The sequence below is a fragment of the Pangasianodon hypophthalmus genome, chromosome 7 (assembly GCF_027358585.1).
Source record: "Pangasianodon hypophthalmus isolate fPanHyp1 chromosome 7, fPanHyp1.pri, whole genome shotgun sequence".
NCBI lineage: Eukaryota > Metazoa > Chordata > Actinopteri > Siluriformes > Pangasiidae > Pangasianodon > Pangasianodon hypophthalmus.
In genome coordinates, this window is record NC_069716.1 from 13,676,510 (window position 1) to 13,695,092 (window position 18,583).

The window sequence follows — 18,583 nt, forward strand, 5'->3', positions numbered from 1 at the left end:
CTTGTTTGTAGGTCTTTATGCCTTTAAGTCTTGTCTTCAGTAAGTGAAAAGCATTCTCTATTGGGTTGAGATCAGGCAACTGACTTGGCCATTGAAGTAGATTCCATTTCTTTGCCCTCAAAAAATCTTAAGTTGCTTTCTCCATATATTTAGGGTCATTATCCACCTGTACTGTGAAGCGGCATCCTATCAGTTTTGAAGCATTTGGCTGAATGTGAGCAGAGAATATAGCCCTATACACCTCAGAATTCATCTTGCTACTTCTGTCAGCAGTCACATCATCAATAAACACCAGTGAGCCTGTTCCATTGGCAGCCATGCATGCCCATGCCATAACACTCCCTCCACCATATTTGACACATGATGTATATTTTGAATCATGAGCTATTCCTTTCTTTCGCCATACTTTTCTCTTCCCATCGTTCTGGTACAAGTTACTCTTGGTTTCCTCCAAAGAATCTTATTCCAGAACATGGGAGGCTTTTTTAGATGTTTTCTGGCAAAGTCTAATCTGGCTGTCCTGTTCTTGAATGTTACCAGTGGTTTGCACCTTGTTGTAAACCCTCTGTATTTACATTCATGAAGGCATCTCTTGATTTTAGATTTTGACAATGATACACCTACCTTCTCCAGCAGTCCTTGAGGTTGCCGTCCGAAGAGGATTTCAAAGGGGGTGAATCCGATGGAGGCCTGGGGTGTCTCTCGGACAGCGAAGAGGAGGTACGGGAGGAGGCGGTCCCAGTTCCTTCCCTCCTTTTCTACCACCCTCCAAAGCATCCTCTTCAAAGTTTGGTTGAAATGTTCTACCAGTCTTTCTTTCTATCAGGTGCTTCCCCTGCAACAGCTGACACAGAGCTGCCATTAGTTTTGAAATAAGGGGCCTACCTTGGTCGGTGAGAATGTCCTTGGTAATTCCAACTTGGCTGAAGAGGAGGATAAGCTCACAGGCGATATTCCGGGAGGTGGCTTTCCAAAGTGGGACTGCCTTGGGGTTTCGAGCGGCATAGTCCATGATAACCAGAATGTGTTCGTGGCCCCAGGCAGACTTCGGCAATGGCCACACAAGGTCCATTCCTATCCTCTCGAAGGGAACACTGATAGTGGGTAGAGGAATAAGGGACAAGGGAGCAGGTATATAGGGGGTCGTCCTTTGACACTGGGGGCACTGCTGGCAGACCTCACCGTCCATTCCAGGCCAAAGGAAATGGTCCTTCAGTTTCTCCAGTGTGTTGTGGCCCCCAGATGTCCCCCCAGTGGGTGCAAATGGGCCAGGTGCATGAGGGCTTTAGTTCGGCTGCGGGGAACCTCAATGCTCTATCTTGTAGTACAGGAGGCACTCACATACCAGGAAGTGGGCTGCTGGGAGTCGCTGCTCAGGATTCTGGGAGACTCACTTGATGACCTGCACCTGACCCCAATAGCGCTTCAGTCAGTTGTCTTCCCTCTGCTCCCGACCAAAATTCCCCTCCCAGGCAACCTGGGAAAACACAGAGGTGACAGGGTTAGTGGGGTTGGAGGATTCACCTGCTGAGATCACCCAGGTGTCTCCTTGCCCTGGACCATGCAGGCCTGCCGGACCCTCAGCTGCGTCGCTCTGGATCTCCACCTCTGTGGTGATTTGGGGGCCCTGGAGGTGAAGAATCCCAGCCAGTCTCATCCCAGGAGCAAGGGCATGGGGAGTCCTTGTATGAGGCCCATGAGGAGCAGCCATTCCCTGGCTTCATGTCTCATGCTGACTCGGGCCACTGGTACTTTGCGGATGTCCCCGTGCACACAAGTGACTGTCAGGGAGCCAGTGGCCTTGGTGGTGGACAGGAGGGAAGGCCAGGCCAGGGTGATGAGGCTCCCTTTGTCTAGGAGGGCCGAGACTGGCCTGCCATTGACCTCAATGGGGATGGTAGCGAGGCTGGGAGGGGTGACTTTGTGGAAAGCGTATCCGGCGAGCCAGGGCTTGTCAGCACATTGAGGGCCGGCGGGGTCTGGTGCGGTAGGCATGGACTCATCTCTGTTGGTTCCATAAGTGGAGTCTGGGTCTCCCCTCCCCTTGGGAGTGCTGTCTCATCAGCGGAGGATGGGAGAACTCTCGTCACTTGCCACTGCCAATATCCAGGGTGGCCACCGCTCTCTCCAGTGTCCCCAGCATCTCTCAGGAGTTGCAGGCAACCCTCAAGCCTACGGTTTTCTGCTCTTTGGGCGGAGGAGCCCTCAGAAGCTGGTCCATGGCCACACTTTTGATGACCTCAGCAACAGAGAGGATCTCCGGCTATAGCTGGGTGGTGCGTAGCAGCTTGTCCATTTGGCTGTGGGTTATAATTCCAGCAGTGGAACTCTGCCACTGCACTGGTTGGAGAGAGGCCGCAGCATAGGAGGATCTCCTTTTTAGGAGGGAGCGATAACGTGGGCCCAGTCCTCCTTGGGCAAGTTTTCATGCCAGGCAACTCACTCAGATGTGATTAAGTAAGCCTCGACGTTACACCCTCCACCACTGTAACAACACGGGACCACAGAACGGCAGAACACAGACACTACGAGGCAGGAGTGAGGTAGACATGCTCTTTATTTTACAAGTTGGTGCAGCAGTAAGTGGGGGTGAAGGTGAAGGTGGCTGGTGAAGTGTGATGAGGGCATGGTCATCCCAGAGCTGTGCATGGCAAGCAGATGGGGCGGACATTGCTGGGCAGAGGTTTTATCTCATCTTCTTCAATGACGTCCGCCTCTAAGTGCTTGAATGAGGGAGAACTCTGCCTTGCAGCCACATGCACTCAGGCTGTCCAAAACAACGAGGGTGCTGAACCGGCACTGTCCATTCAAGCACCCTGCTGTCATGTGAGGAGCGCTGTGCTTCTTTTGTGCGTGGGCTGCCGACCCGCTGTCACAGTGGGTATGTTGAGCTTCAGAATGGTGTCATGGTCTATGAAATTTCCTGTTGCTCTGGAGTCAATAAGCACTGAGAGGACAGAAACATGGTCTGAGAGCTTGATCTGAACTTTTAACTTGAACGATTGCTGAGATAAAAACTGAGATGGGCTGAGATATTAAAACTGGCAAACAAATACAAAACATGAGGCAAACTCATATTCAGGGGCAGGCAGAAAGTCATGCAATCTGCAAACAGAAATACAGAGACATAATACAATATACAAAAACAAGGAAGATCATAAAACCAGGATAGTGAACACAGCAACAAAGGCTTGGTAAGTCAGGTAATGCAACACTGAGCATTACTTCGCAAAGAGTCATTGTGACAGTCTGTGTATTTATTGGGTGAGGGAGTGATTGGAAACAGCTGCGCATGATTAGTATTCTGGCGAGTGTGAATGTGCCGGTGGGGAGAGGTGTTGGGGATTGTATTCCATGCCATGTTTGTATGCTGCGGTGTGTTCTGGGAAGTGGATTTCTTGGTGGATTCTGGTTTTGGCATGACACTGAGTAATGGAGGCTATACTTACTGTCAATAAATATTAAAGAAATTTAGCCTATTATCTTACTCATTTGTGTCTTTTCTCTTAACAAAATCATAATTTTAGGAAGAGGAAACAATGGCTTAAGTTCAATTCAACTCAGGATGCATTCAGGATATAAATACATTCAGGATATAAATTGTAAATGAGCAAGCCTGAGGCGACGGTGGCAAGGAAAAACTCCCTGAGATGATATGAGGAAAAAACCTTGAGAGGAACCAGACCCAAAATGGAACTGATTCTCATCTCGGTGACAATGGGTAGTGCAATTATAAATAAATCTGTAACTGTGTACTACACAGACAAATAGTGCAATTGTGTAACGAGGAAACTGATTACAGTTTTCACATGGAGTCTGTTTTGTTGAACCTATCCATTGTCCACTGATGAAGACGTGAGTGCAAAACTGCTTGTGGCATCCCCAAAGCCACCACAGCAATCACAGTACCAAGCCATTTCCATGGTCCCCAAGTGGCACCATCACCTGCAATCCCAATGATCATCACGCCATCCATTTTGGGCCACCCCCAGCAACGAGCGATCTCCAACCGATGACGACTCCAACCAGAAGTAGGGCATCAGAATGGGTCAGGCAGGTCCAGAGAGCAGAAGGGGTCAGGATCACTGATCTCTCAGGAGTAGCATGTGTAGCTCGACAAAGAAAGAGAGAGGGAGGGAGATGGAGCGATTGTTAGGTATACTTTTTTGTCCCGTAAAGGTTAAGGACAATGTACTTTGCATGCAAAGTAGGGACTCCGGCAAGACTAGCTATAACTGAATGGGAGAGTCAGAAGATAACACAGACATGAGGGCACTCTGAGACATAAAGCGGCCAGCCACTGCACCATCAACAAACGTGATTGAACACATAAGAGTGGGGGAGCAACAGCATTTTAATGTCCCCGTTCACCACAATACTCTGTGCCTGTGAACCCTTCAGGTCCTCTCCTTTACCTAAGGAAAAACTATTCACAAATAAGTTTTCAGCATAGACTTAAACACTGAGACTGTGTCTGAGTCCCGAACACTAATTGGAAAGCTGTTCCATAACTGTGGGGCTTTGTAAGAGAAAGCTATATCCCCTGCTGTAGTCTTCACTATATAATGTACCATTCAGTGCTTTATAGGTGAAAAGTAGTATTTTATAATCATTGCGAAATTTGATTTGGAGCCAGTGCAGTGTGGATAAGATATGGTCATATCTTCTGGTTCTAGTAAGGATTCTCACTGCTGCATTCTGGACTAACTGGAGGTTGTTTATGCACCTACTGGGACATCCAGACAGTAAGGCATTACAATAATCCAACCTAGAGGTAACAAAAGCAACTAATTTTTCAGCATCTTGTAGTGACATTATGTCTTATCTTAGCAATATTTCTGAGATGAAAGAAAGCTATCCTAGTAATATTATCTACATAAGCTTCAAATGAAAGATGGAGTCAATAATCACACCAAGGTCCTTTACTGCTGCACATGATGAAACAGAAAGGCCATCCTGAGTTACTATGTAATCAGAAAGCTTACGTCTAGCTGCATGTGGTCCTTGTAAAGTACTTCTGTTTTGTCAGATTTAAGTAAAAGGAAGTTAATAAGCATCTAGTGTCTAATGTCCTTTACACATTCCTCAACTTTATTAAGCTGGTGTCTGACATCTGGCTTGCTGAAACTTGTGTTATCAGCATAACAGAGGAAGCAAAAACCATGTTTATGAATAATTTTGCCCAGAGGTAGCATTATACACTGCTCAAAAAAATTAAAGGAACACTTATTAATCAGAGTATAGCATCAAGTCAATTAAACTCCTGGGATATTGATCTGGTCAGTTAAGTAGCAGAGGGGGTTGTTAATCAGTTTCAGCTGCTTTGGTGTTAATGAAATTAACAACAGATGCACTAGATGGGCAACAATGAGACGACCCCCAAAACAAGAATGGTTTTACCGGTGGAGGCCACTGACATTTTTTCCCTACTCATCTTTTCTGACTGTTTTTCACTAGTTTTGTATTTGGCTAGGGTTAGTGTCACTACTGGTAGCATGAGGTGATACCTGGACCCTACAGAGGTTGCACAGGCAGTCCAACCCCTCCAGGATGGCACATCAATACGTGCCATTGCCAGAAGGTTTGCTGTGTCTCCCAGCACAGTCTCAAGAGCATGGAGGAGATTCCAGGAGACAGGCAGTTACTCTAGGAGAGCTGGACAGGGCCGTAGAAGGTCCTTAACCCATCAGCAGGACCGGTATCTGCTCCTTTGTGCAAGGAGGAACAGGGTGAACACTGCCAGAGCCCTACAAAATGACTTCCAGCAGGCCACTGGTGTGAATGTCTCTGACCAAACAATCAGAAACAGACTTCATGAGGGTGGCCTGAGGGTCCGATGTCCTCTAGTGGGCCCTGTGCTCACTGCCCGGCACTGTGGAGCTCGATTGGCATTTGCCATTGAACACCAGAATTGGCAGGTCCACCACTGGCACCCTGTGCTTTTCACAGATGAGAGCAGGTTCACCTTGAGCACATGTAGCATACGTGAAAGGGTCTGAAGAAGCTGTGGAGAATGTTATGCTGCCTGTAACATCGTCAGTGATAGTCTGGGGAGGCATATCCATGGAGGGACGCACAGACCTCTACAGACTAGACAATGGCACCCTGACTGCCATTAGGTATCGAGATGAAATCCTTGGACCCACTGTCAGACCCTACGCTGGTGCAGTGGGTCCTGGGTTCCTACTGGTGCACGACAATGCCCGGCCTCATGTGGTGAGAGTATGCAGGCAGTTCCTGGAGGATGAAGGTATTGATACCATTGAATGGCCCCCACACTCACCTGACCTAAATCCAACAGAACACCTCTGGGGCATTATGTTTTGGTCCATCCGATGCCGCCAGGTTGCACCTCAGACTGTCCAGGAGCTCAGTGATGCCCTGGTCCAGATCTGGGAGGAAATACCCCAGGACACCATCCGTCGTCTCATTAGGAGCATGCCCCGACGTTGTCAGGCATGCATACAAGCATGTGGGGGCCATACAAACTACTGAGTACCATTTTGAGTTGCTGCAATGAAATTTCAGCAAAATGGACTAGCCTGCTGCATATTTTTTTCACTTTGATTTTCAGGGTGTCTTTGAATTCAGCCCTCTGTAGGTTATTTCAGCCCTCTGTAGGTAATTTTCATTTCCATCAAATGATGTGGCATCCTTTCATTCCTAACACATTACCCAGTCCATATCAGTATAGATATCCAGCATGATATTTTTCCCCATTGTGATCTGATGTGTTTTCAAAGTGTTCCTTTAATTTTTTTGAGCAGTGTATAAAGAAAAGGGCAGTGGACCTAAAACAGAAACTTGTGAAACACCAAACATTTCAGTAGTATGCATAGAGAAGTCACCATTTACATCTACAAACTGAAATGATCAGTCAAATAAGATCTGAGTTAGGAGAGGTCTGTTCCCTTAATGCCAACAACATTTTCTAGTCTATCAAGGAGAATAGTATAGTTTAGTTATAGTTATAGTATAGTTTGAAAGATTTAGGTACATAGCCAGTGCTAAGGAAAGAATTGATTATTTTTAGAAGAGGTTCGATTGCTTCTGGAATTATCTGTTTGAAGAAACATGTAGGTAAGGGATCTAATATACAGGTTGATTTTGATGAAGAAATTAGTGAAAACAATTCAGTTTCTCGAATGGGAGTAAAACATTCTAATCGTTGATCTTATATTGTTATATTATTATCTACAGGGTTAGTTATAAAACTGTCTGGTTTTAAATTAATAGACTGAATTTTTGAAAATATTTTCAATTTTGCCAAAATTCATGGTCATCACTGCTATATAATGATTGTGTGCATGTTTCTGTTGTGGTCTTATTCCTAGTAAATTTTGCTACAGTATTATATAAGAATCTAGGATTATTTTTGTTATCTTCAATTAGGGTGGAGAGATACAATGAACTATCAGCACTAAGAGCTTTTCTGTAGCTCAGGAGGCTCTGGTTTCATGCTGTTTGAAATACTACCAATATAGTTTGATGCCATTTACATTCTAAATTTCGATTGGTCTGTATTAAGGTGTGTGTGTGATCGCTATACCAGGGTGCTAGCCTTTTCTCCCTAATTATTTTTCTTTTAAGTGGAGCTGCATTATCTAGCATGTAATGGAACGCTGACTCTAAGCATTCACTTGCCTGATCAAGTTCTTCGGTATCAGACGGTGATCCAATCATGGTTGGTAACCCTGGGAGATTATTGATAAAACCCTGTACAGTAGCTCACATGAATGTACGTTTGACGCAGTAGCATGGCAAGGGGCATATATTATGACTAAAGCACGTTTGATGAGATGAGATGAGATAATGATCTGAGACAGCTTCAGACTGCAGAAATGTGACTATATTTTCTTTATTTAATCCAAATGTTAGTATCATAACCAGAGTGTGACCACCATAATGAGTGGATCCTATTACATTCTGATTAACCTCTCCTGAATCGCTGTTCTCAGAGGGTCTTCCAGTTTATCAAAATGAATATTAAAGTCTCCAACAATTAAGGCTTTGTCTAAAGAAACAACCAGGTTAGAGATGAAATCAGCAAATTCAAAAAAGGAATTCAGAATATGGCCCTGGAGGTCTGTAAATAATAATTAGCAGAATCAACTGGGTAGACTTATTTTTTGTGGTTACATATGTTATGTTAGTATAAAGAACTTCAAACATGTTGAATTTATGACTAGGTTTTTATGTGATGCCTAGATTAACAATATAAATAACTGTGACACCTCCTCCTCTGCCAGTTTGACGGGTCTGATATATATATAAGTGTATCCAGGAGGACTAGCTTCATTTAATGCTACATACTCATTTGGTTTAATCCACGTTTCTGTTAAACACAGTAGATTAAATTCTTGACCAGTAATACTTTCATTAACAATAAGTGCTTTGGACTTAAGAGATCTAATATTTAGCAATCCTACCTTCAGATCAATGGTGCTGGCTGTGCATTCAGTATGAGCTAATTTTATGTTAAGTAGGTTACTAAAACAAACTTTCTGATTATTTCTACATTTTTCTTTAGCTCGGGGAAAAGAGACAGTCTTAATATAGTGGAACCTGAGTGACGACTAAGTGCAGCTAGCAGACGGTAGGTTTAACCTGCTTGTCTGCTCCCTGGCCTTGGCTCTGGATTGTCACCGATTAACTAGGCCTGTTCTGAGACTTTGGCTGCTTTTAAGTCCACTTTTAGACAACCACTTGCAAACTTCCCTAAGCCCTCCCCCTTGGAGGAATCCCCGCCGCCATTTTGAAGTGGATGAGGAAAGTTTATTTGGACAGACCCTCGACCCCTCGATTTTGACAGAGAGAGAGAGTCTACTTCATATGTACACTTCAGGCAGCTCCATAGACCATAATGCAAAATGGTTGTGACGCCACAACAGCAACTCACACTGCTCGCACTAAATTTACACACACTTCATGAAACTTAATCAAACGATGGAGGGAAAAGTAGTTTACAGCTATAAGTTAAGTTAGGTCAATTAAGCAGTTTAGAAGAGTTATACTGACATAAAACAGCATAATACTTAATGTAAATACATTAAATTGACTTCTATTTGTTCACTGTAATGTTACGATTTTACTGTTGTGAAATACCCACAGACTTAATTTGCATAAAACACATTAATAAAGAAAACTACAATGTTAATAATAAACCAGCTTGTGGAAAAAGTTCTTTTTATAGGCTAATTTAACATTACCCACATAAAAATGGTAAGAACCTCTAACAAAATATCCACTGCAAATGTAAGTGTGTATTTATTTTTATTGTATAGGGTCAGATGAAGAAACTGAGAAACTATTTAAGCTCAGGGCGGCAAATGACTGAGCTTGTTTACTGGCCGGAGAAATGCTGCCAAACTGGTTTGCGAGCAGTGTTAATTTTGACAGCAGATTTTAATTTAGTTTTAGTCATAGTTTTTTGACTAAAATGCAATTTTAGTTTTAGTCATATTTTAGTCATCTGCTTTGTTTTAGTTTTAGTCTTGTTTTAGTCGATTAAATAGCATAAGATTTTAGTCGACTAAATCTACTGTAGATTTAGAATTTAAACTTACAGTTAAATAAAACCAAGTCTTATTAAATATATGGAATATAGGCTTTCCATAAAAGACCAAAAATTAGATCTGCATTGTTTATAACTTGCATATGACATTCTTCATTCTTTAAAGCAAAAGTGCAACTCCAAAATAATAAAAAGAAAAACTGTATTTGGCAGTAATGCCATTACAAATACTGCATGACCTGAAAAAATTACCTGAATCAACAGTTCTCTGTTAATAATAAACAGTGTATTTATATCATAAGGAATATATTAAACAGCAAATGTACAGAAACAGCCCATTCCTTCTTACACCTCAACAAAACAGAACAATTTGGGGACAGCAACAAATACCATTTATTATCTTTAGCATGTCAATCACTTTTAATGTACGATCTGACGGAGTCACTTCTCTAGTTAGTACGGGTCAGTGAGAGGCTATACTGTTTCAGTTATGCAAAAGCACACCGACTCAGATAAGCTGACAAAATAGCATTAGCAAAAATGTCGTGCTTACCTTTGCGTGAATTTCAGAATGATTCCCTTGCAGATGTCGATTTGTTGTGTTTTTACCAGCGTTTTCCGCTCCACAAAGTTTACACAAGGTCTTGTTTGTCTTGACATCAAACGTGAAATTGACCCATATATCTTCTCTTCTTTTTCTCCCAGGTGTTGCCATTTCATTATAGTTTAAGTCAGACAGACACCCAATGTATGCAAGATGATATCGTGTACTCACATCCCACGTCGCCAGGTGGATCAGTACGTTACTTTTCAAATGTGCTTGTGCGTCTTACCGTACCACGCACCAAGATTAATTCTGATTGAATCTTTTCCAAAAACGTCCCTCAGTCACATTTTCGTCTCGTTTTTATTAGTTAATGAAAAAAAGTGATGATGACGAAAACTAAAATTAAAATATATTTTAATTTTAGTTTTCGTCATCATCACTTAATTTTTATTTAGTTATCGTCTCGTTTTCGTCAGTGAAGATTTGTTGATGAAAATTATAACAAAAATATTTCGTCAACGAAATTAACACTGCTTGCGAGTGAGTATTCCTTTCAGAAATGTAAATTTTCATGGTTCCACATATGTAGGCTTTTTTGCCATTTTAAAGTAGATTATTATGTCTCTGTTATTCACTGTCACATATAAGTGATTGCTTTGGAATGTACAGAATACTGGAATACTGTTATTATTTTTTTTTTAATTAATAGCATTTATGTCTTTCACCAGGAAAATTGTTAAAGAAATATGTTAGATGGAAAGGTGATGGCTGCCCAAGCTTCCAAGAAATGGGAAAATTTAAAGAAAAAATATATGATAGCATGTTTTTTTTATTCAGGTTTGTGTAATTTATTAAAAAAATGGATACTGCTGACATTTCAGTGTTGCTGCTGTACAATTACAAATTATATTGGTACAGTTTTCCATACTGTAACACTGTTCTGTTCTTTTAAACCTTATTTAGGAGCTTTCTACCATTGGAGCAAGGGTCAGCATTACTCCCCCTGTTTTAATTTCATTCGCCTTAACAACCCCACCAAATTCATCTACCCAGCTGGTGCCATCCTCTTCCATAGAAGATCCACCTCCACCTGTGGCCCCAGAATCCCCAACCCACTCACAGCTATCATCATCATCAGCCTTTGTCATCCAGTCAGTGACAGCCACTGCTTCCTTGCCTGCCTCTCTGTCTGCTTCCTCTGATAACAGCCCCAGAACACCCACACCATAAAGAAGAAGAAGAGAACCTTTGCTTAACCTTATGCAGAGGGAGGCAGACAGACAATCTCAGACTGACCGCCTCCTAGACATTCTAGAGAGGCTGGCTGACAGTTCAAGGCATTAGCGATCTAATACTGAAAAATGAATAGTAATTGTTGCTGTTATACAGTGCGTGATGTTTAGTTTTGTTGATTGACTTGTTATAATAATGTCAGGGGATATTTAAGGTGACAAGAAAACTTAACAAAAATGGCACATTTACATTGTGAATATTTATTTTGCAAATTAAAAAAAAACATTATAAAAAAAGTTTTTGACTCTGAATATATAATTGCTACTACAGTTTACATACCTAGCAAAGTGTTTTCTTTGGAGGAAATAGAATGGACAGTCCAAAACACGCTGGTCTTTGGAATGGAGAACATACAAGACACAACAGTATGAGATGCCCCATGGCCAAGCCAATAGAGAACACAAGCATCTCAACTACATGATTCCATCTATGCAACATAGATATGGCATCTCGAGACAGTCTGAAGTCTTTGTGTAAGTAAATCTTAAGTATTGGCACACTGGCGTTGACCTTTGCAATCCGTCTTCAGTTCTGAAGAATAAATATAATTAGGTTTAGATTTTATGAACAATAACAACAATATACCACATAATAATAATAATAATAATAATAATAATAATAATAATAATAATAAATGACCTCATTCATTAATGACAACTTTAATAGACTAGTTAATAATAAATACAGTAATATATTAGGATAAGTTTCTGATTTACTTGGTAAAAAGGTGAAAATCACAAGTGAAGTTGATGAATATGTCAATATGTCAAGACAACAACATAAAACAAAAAAAGTGTATAACTTTATAATCATTCATTCCAGAACAAGTTCATTATTTCAATATTTCAGCACCTAAATTACAAATAAACTTTACCTCAATCTGGGATTGCATCAGTCTCCGAGAACATTGTCTTCTTAGGTGCAGAAATTGCAAAATAACTCAGCAAAGTGACAACACTCCTAACGAAGAGCGACGACGGCGTCCACGGCGCGCTCCATAGCAGATCCCAAGTGATCAAGGGCTTAGGGCATTCCATTTAAACCCATTGCAAGCGTTCTGCCAGTAGTGGGCACTCATGTAATGTCAGCAGTGACGTACATCAGAGTGAACGAGACGGAGTGAAGTTAGCAAGGGAAGGGCATTAAAAAGTGGACTTAAACGCAGCCTATGTGCTATGCTGCAAGAAATGACAGCAGCACTTTCCTGAGTGGGATGGACACTTTTCAACCCTAACAAGCCAGCCTTGCCCTCAAAACTTCTCCAGTTATCTATAAAGCCCACATTGTTTTCAGAGCACCACCTGGACATCCAGCAGTTTAGCGACCAGAACCTGCTATATGTTACATCGCCATACCGCATTCGAATGGGGCCAGAGCATATTACTGCATCGGACATCACCTTCGCTAATTTACACACCTCTACAATGTTACTCTTAGTAACCTCTGACTGACGAAGGCATATATCATTAGCTCCTACATGAAAAACTATCTTTGAGAACCTTGCTTGACTAAGACCCTAGGATTACCTGCTATGTCCTGCACCCTGGCTCCTGGTATACACCTAACTAGTGCTGCTGGTGCCCCTAAAGGCCTAGCTAATTTTACATGTCTTAAGATAGAGATTCCTATAACCAGACCTCTTTCATGTTTCTCAGTGGGTGCTTCACTGAGGAGAGCAAACCTGTTAGACACGTGAAGAGGAGAGGAGTGCTGCTCCCATGGGAGAGCTTTAACGTCAGCTTTAGCTTTGCTATTATGCTGCTGAGTCGTCACTCATTCACCCTGCTGTGAGGGCTCTAATCCCACAGTTAGGGGATTGCTAACCCCGCCTAAGGCACCCTGGCTTTCCTCCAATTCATACTTGTCTCCGTCTAGAGAGGTGAGTTATGTTTGCTTACATTACCTTTTTGAAATTGAAGAAAAGTTTGAAATTTGAATTTTGAAGTGCTCTTCAAAGCAATCTTACCATTTTTTTGTAACTTTGCATTTCCATACATAGCAGTGTCCTATATGAATTGATTTTGTGTTGCTCTGCATCAGACCATTTTTACCTCCTGTTCTGTGCTGGCACAACATTCAAAATTTATTAAAAAACCTTGTTATTGCTTGAAACATTTACAAGAGTTTACATACAGTGCCAAATTTGGTGAAGTAATTGATTTCAATTTATAACCATTATACACGGAACCTGCCAATTAAAATTGTTTACCAAGTACAGTCTTTGACATCATTAATTCATAATCATTACTTATATGTGCAAGCTCTGGACTCTATGAATATTTAGGAAACAAATTAATGACAGAAGAATGCTGAATATGTTGAAGCAGGCTAGAGGATCCTTGAGTGAGGGCAGCGAAAGATGATCAAGTGTCAGTTCAGCAGCTGGGGTAAGAAACAATGAAGTACTTCCAGGGAGTGCCAGGGAGAAACTAACCTAATTTCTGGCAACAAGATACAGTTTTTACTGCTCTTGAGAATTAGTAAATAAATTTGAATGGATGTGTTAGAGCAGGTGAAAAATAAACTGTGCAGCAATGGAGCCATCCATGAATAAATTTTGAGCTTTCTGAAGTGACTGAAGCCACTTCCACACTTTAAGATTTCTAAATGTTTTGGCCAGAAATAAACATGTTGATTAATAAGCTGAGTGCTAGTAATGGAAACTACTGAGGGCTGGGAAAAACTACCCCTTACACTACCAAATTATTCAACATGATTTTAATTAAATTATGTTGAAATTTGATAATAAACAATAAACAGAAAGAATAAAAGAATAAACAATCAACTGACCATTGAAATAATTCTTACAGGTCTCTATCAATATACAAACTGAAACAACCACCAGTGCAGCATTGGTAGAAAGTAATGATATTGATCTGACAGGCCAGTTGGTATGCCATTCACAGCTAACATCATGGTATTACCATCTTTTAGGAATGAAATATTGGAAATATTGTAATTGTCACAGATGACACAGATTGCTCCATTTAACAATGATGTTTATGGTGCAGGAAGAAAACGATAATGTTTGCATATATGTAAATAGTGGCAACCCTCAGGTAATTATATAGTCCTGTATTCATTGCTTGAAAGATGTTTTATTCTGGAAGAACATATTAGCTATATACTTTCATTTTAATCAAAATTATTTTTAACACCACCTTAAAATTTAACATGTGATCCTCTGGATTAGGTGTTCTACAGAAATAATCAACCAGTTCAAGATGAAACAACTTCTCAGAACAGGTATATTATTATTTTAAGATACCAATGTTTTTTTCCCTACAGACCTATTGTTAGTGACTGTTAGTTACAGTATTTTAGCTGATATATGAGTACATCCACAGGTACTTACTATGTACTTATAGATGCATTCAAATATGTATATATATTTTTTGGGCTGTGTGTATGTGTGTGGGTTTTTTATTTTGGCCCCTCCCAACAGAACCGACCAGGGCCCGCTTTCTGAAAATACAAATTCAGCCTAATGTTGCACTAACCCACCCCTATCTTTTGATTATTAAGGACAGGTTATATTGAGTGAGGCAGGATACTCAAATAAAGGAAGAAATGACCGATTTGTTGGTCCCGAAGAGCCATCTGGAATTGTTATTCCAGGAGGATCACCAAAATCTGATGGCGAGGCACTTAGGACAGGACAAAACATTGAACTGGTTCATGGCCCGCTTCTATTGGCCAGTTTTAGTGGACTACACAGTGCGATAACCCGGAAGAAGTGCCTTTCCACAATATCTCCGCAGGTAATGTTGCGGAGTCACTCTTCCATGTTATCTCCTAAGTTGGGATCCCAAAAGAGATCCTGACTGATCAGGGCATGTCTTTCATGTTACAAACACTACACAAGCTTTACTAATTGCTGGGGGTTAAATCGATTTGCACCAGCGTTTACCATGCTCAGATGGATGGGCTGGTCGAATGGTTTAATCAAACGCTTAAAAACATAATTCATATGTTTGTTCACAATGATGCACAGAATTGGGATAAGTGGCTAGAGCCCCTGTTATTTGCATTACGAGAGGTCCCACAAGCCTCCATGGGGTTTTCCCCATTCGAGTTACTGTACGGGTGGAAGCCTCACGGTGTGCTCAGTGTCATTCGGGAAAATTGGAAGGAGTACTTCGAACAGTAAAAACGAAATCCTGTATCAGTCAGGATTTAGGCCTCATCATAGCACAGAGACAGCACTGGTAAAAGTTGTAAATGACTTACTAGTGGCCTCTGATCAGGGTTGTGTCTCCTTGCTTGTGCTGCTTGACCTTATTGCAGCTTTTGATACCATTGATCATGCTATTCTCCTCGATAGACTAGAAAATGTAGTAGGAGTTAAGGGAACAGCCCTTTCCTGGCTCAGGTCTTATTTGACTGATCGTTATGAGTTTGTAAACGTAAATGGTGACTTCTCTTCTCATACTAAGGTAAAGTTTGGTGTCCCACAAGGTTCTGTTTTAGGCCCACTGCTCTTTTCTCTATATATGCTACCTCTGGGCAAAATTATCCGTAAGCATGGTATTAGCTTCCACTGTTACGCTGATGACACACAGTTGTATGTTTCAGCAAAGCCAGATGACAGACACCAGCTTAATAAAGTTGAGGAATGTGTAAAAGACATTAGAAATTGGATGCTTATTAACTTTCTCTTACTTAATTCTGACAAGACAGAAGTACTTGTACTAGGACCACATGTAGTTAGAAGTAAGCTTTCTGATTACATAATAACTCTGGATGGCCTTTCTGTTTCATCGTCTGCAGCAGTAAAAGACCTTGGTGTGATTATCGACTCTAGTCTTTCTTTTGAAGCTCATGTAGATAATATAACTAGGATTGCATTCTTTCATCTCAGAAATATTGCTAAAATAAGAAATATATTGTCACTACATGATGCAGAAAAATTAGTTCATGCTTTTGTTACCTCTAGGTTGGATTATTGTAATGCCTTACTGTCTGGATGTTCCAGTAGATGCATAAACAAGCTCCAGTTAGTCCAGAATGCAGCAGCAAGAGTCCTTACTAGAATCAGAAGATATGACCACATCACCCGAATCTTATCCACACTGCATTGGCTCCCAATCAGATTTTGTATTGATTATAAAATACTACTATAAGCACTAAATGGTCTCGCGCCACAGTACCTGAGTGAACTTTTGATCTTTTATGATCTGCCACGCCTACTCAGATCAATAGGTGCAGGCTATTTGTTGGTACCTTGAATAGTGCGGGCTACAGCTGGGGGTAGAGCTTTTTCTTACAAAGCCCCACAGTTATAGAACAGCCTTCCACTTAGTGTCCGGGGCTCAGACACAGTCTCAGTGTTTAAGTCTATGCTGAAAACATATTTGTTTAGTCAAGCCTTTTGTGAATAGTTTTTTCTTAGGTACAGGGGCAGGTCTGGAGGGTTTCACAGGCATAGAGTGTTGTGGTGAACTGGAATGTTTGGATGCTGTCGCCCCCCCACTCTCACACGTTCACTCAGGTTCACTACTGCATTGACTTTTCTAAAGTCCACACAAAACCTGACCAAACCGTCTGTTTTGGGAACCAAAACTACTGGGCTGGACCAATCACTATGGGACTCCTCGATTACTCTCGAGCATGGGCTTAAGCTCATCCCGAACTCCCTGTTTTTTATGCTCGATAGACGATAGAGGCAGCTGCGTACCACCACCCCTGGGGATGTCTCTATGTGGTGTTCTATGAGATTAATGTGACTGGGAAGATGCGAAAACATGTCAGAAAATGCCGCTGGCAACTTGGCAAAGTCTGAGACATCTGGGATGGAGAGAGGTGGTCTCCATAAGGGACCAGAGTGGATTGAGCTGCCGTTTTTAGATTCACCTCTGGTCCTAGCTCCTCCCTCTCTGTTATGACCATTGCCAAAGCAATGGTTTGAGGAGGTTAGGGTGACAGACCTGCTGAGCCCTGCCTCTATCCACTTATACCTCATATTTGAGGTATATCCCCAACCCACTGTGTGACCTCAAAGGGTCCTTGCCACTTGGCGTGTAATTTAGAGCTCGATGTATGTAGCAAAATGAGCACTTTATCTCCTAGTGCAAACTCCCTTAGCCGAGCATCCCTGTTATGCAGCCGGGACTGACACAAATTCTCCTGTGTTATGTGGCTTAAGGTGTGGAGGTTTGCTTTCAGGTGAAGAACGTATTGGATTTCAATTCAATTCAATTTTATTTGTATAGTGCTTTTAACAATGGACATTGTCACAAAGCAGCTTTACAGAAATACATGGATTCACAAAAATATATTGTAAATATGTGAATTTATCCCTGTGAATTTAACCCTAATGAGCAAGCCGGAGGCGATGGTGGCAAGGAAAAACTCCCTGAGATGATATGAGGAAGAAACCTTGAGAGGAACCAGGCTCAAAAGGGAATCCATCCTCATCTGGGTGTAATGGATAGTGCAATTATAAATAAATCCCTTCTATTATTGTGTATTATATGGACAAATAGTGCAATTGTGCAACCAATAAATTCATCACAGTTTTTGCAAGGTCCGGTTGGTTAAAATCTATCCACTGTCCACTGATGGAGTCCTGAGTACGAAGGTGCTCATGGCAACCGCAGCCCCAAAGCCACCACAGCAATCACAGTCCCAAGCCATTACAGTACAGCTCCCCATATGTGATCCCCAAGCCATCTCCACAGCCCCCAGGTGGCACTATCCCCAGCAAACCAAATGGTTCTTCAGGCCGTCCATATGGGGCCACCCCCAGCAGCAGCGAGCGAACTCAACCGATGAGAACTCCAACCAGAAGTAGGGCATCAGGATGGGTCAAGCAGCGAGGAGGAGCAGAAGGGGCATCAGGATGGGTCAGGCAGTGAGGAGGAGCAGCCAGCCACTCCACTGTCGACAAACCTGAGTGAGAGTGGGGGGGGCGATAACATCCAAACATCCCAGTTCACCACAACACTCTATGCCTGTGAACCCTCCAGACCTGCCCCTGTACCTAAGAAAAAACTATTCACAAAAGGCTTGACTAAACAAATATGTTTTCAGCATAGACTTAAACACTGAGACTGTGTCTGAGCCCCGCACACTAATTGGAAGGCTGTTCCATAACTGTGGGGCTTTGTAAGAAAAAGCTCTACCCCCAGCTGTAGCATGCACTATTCGGGGGTACCAACAAATAGCCTGCACCTTTTGATCTGAGTAGGTGTGGCAGATCATAAAAGACCAAAAGTTTGCTCAGGTAC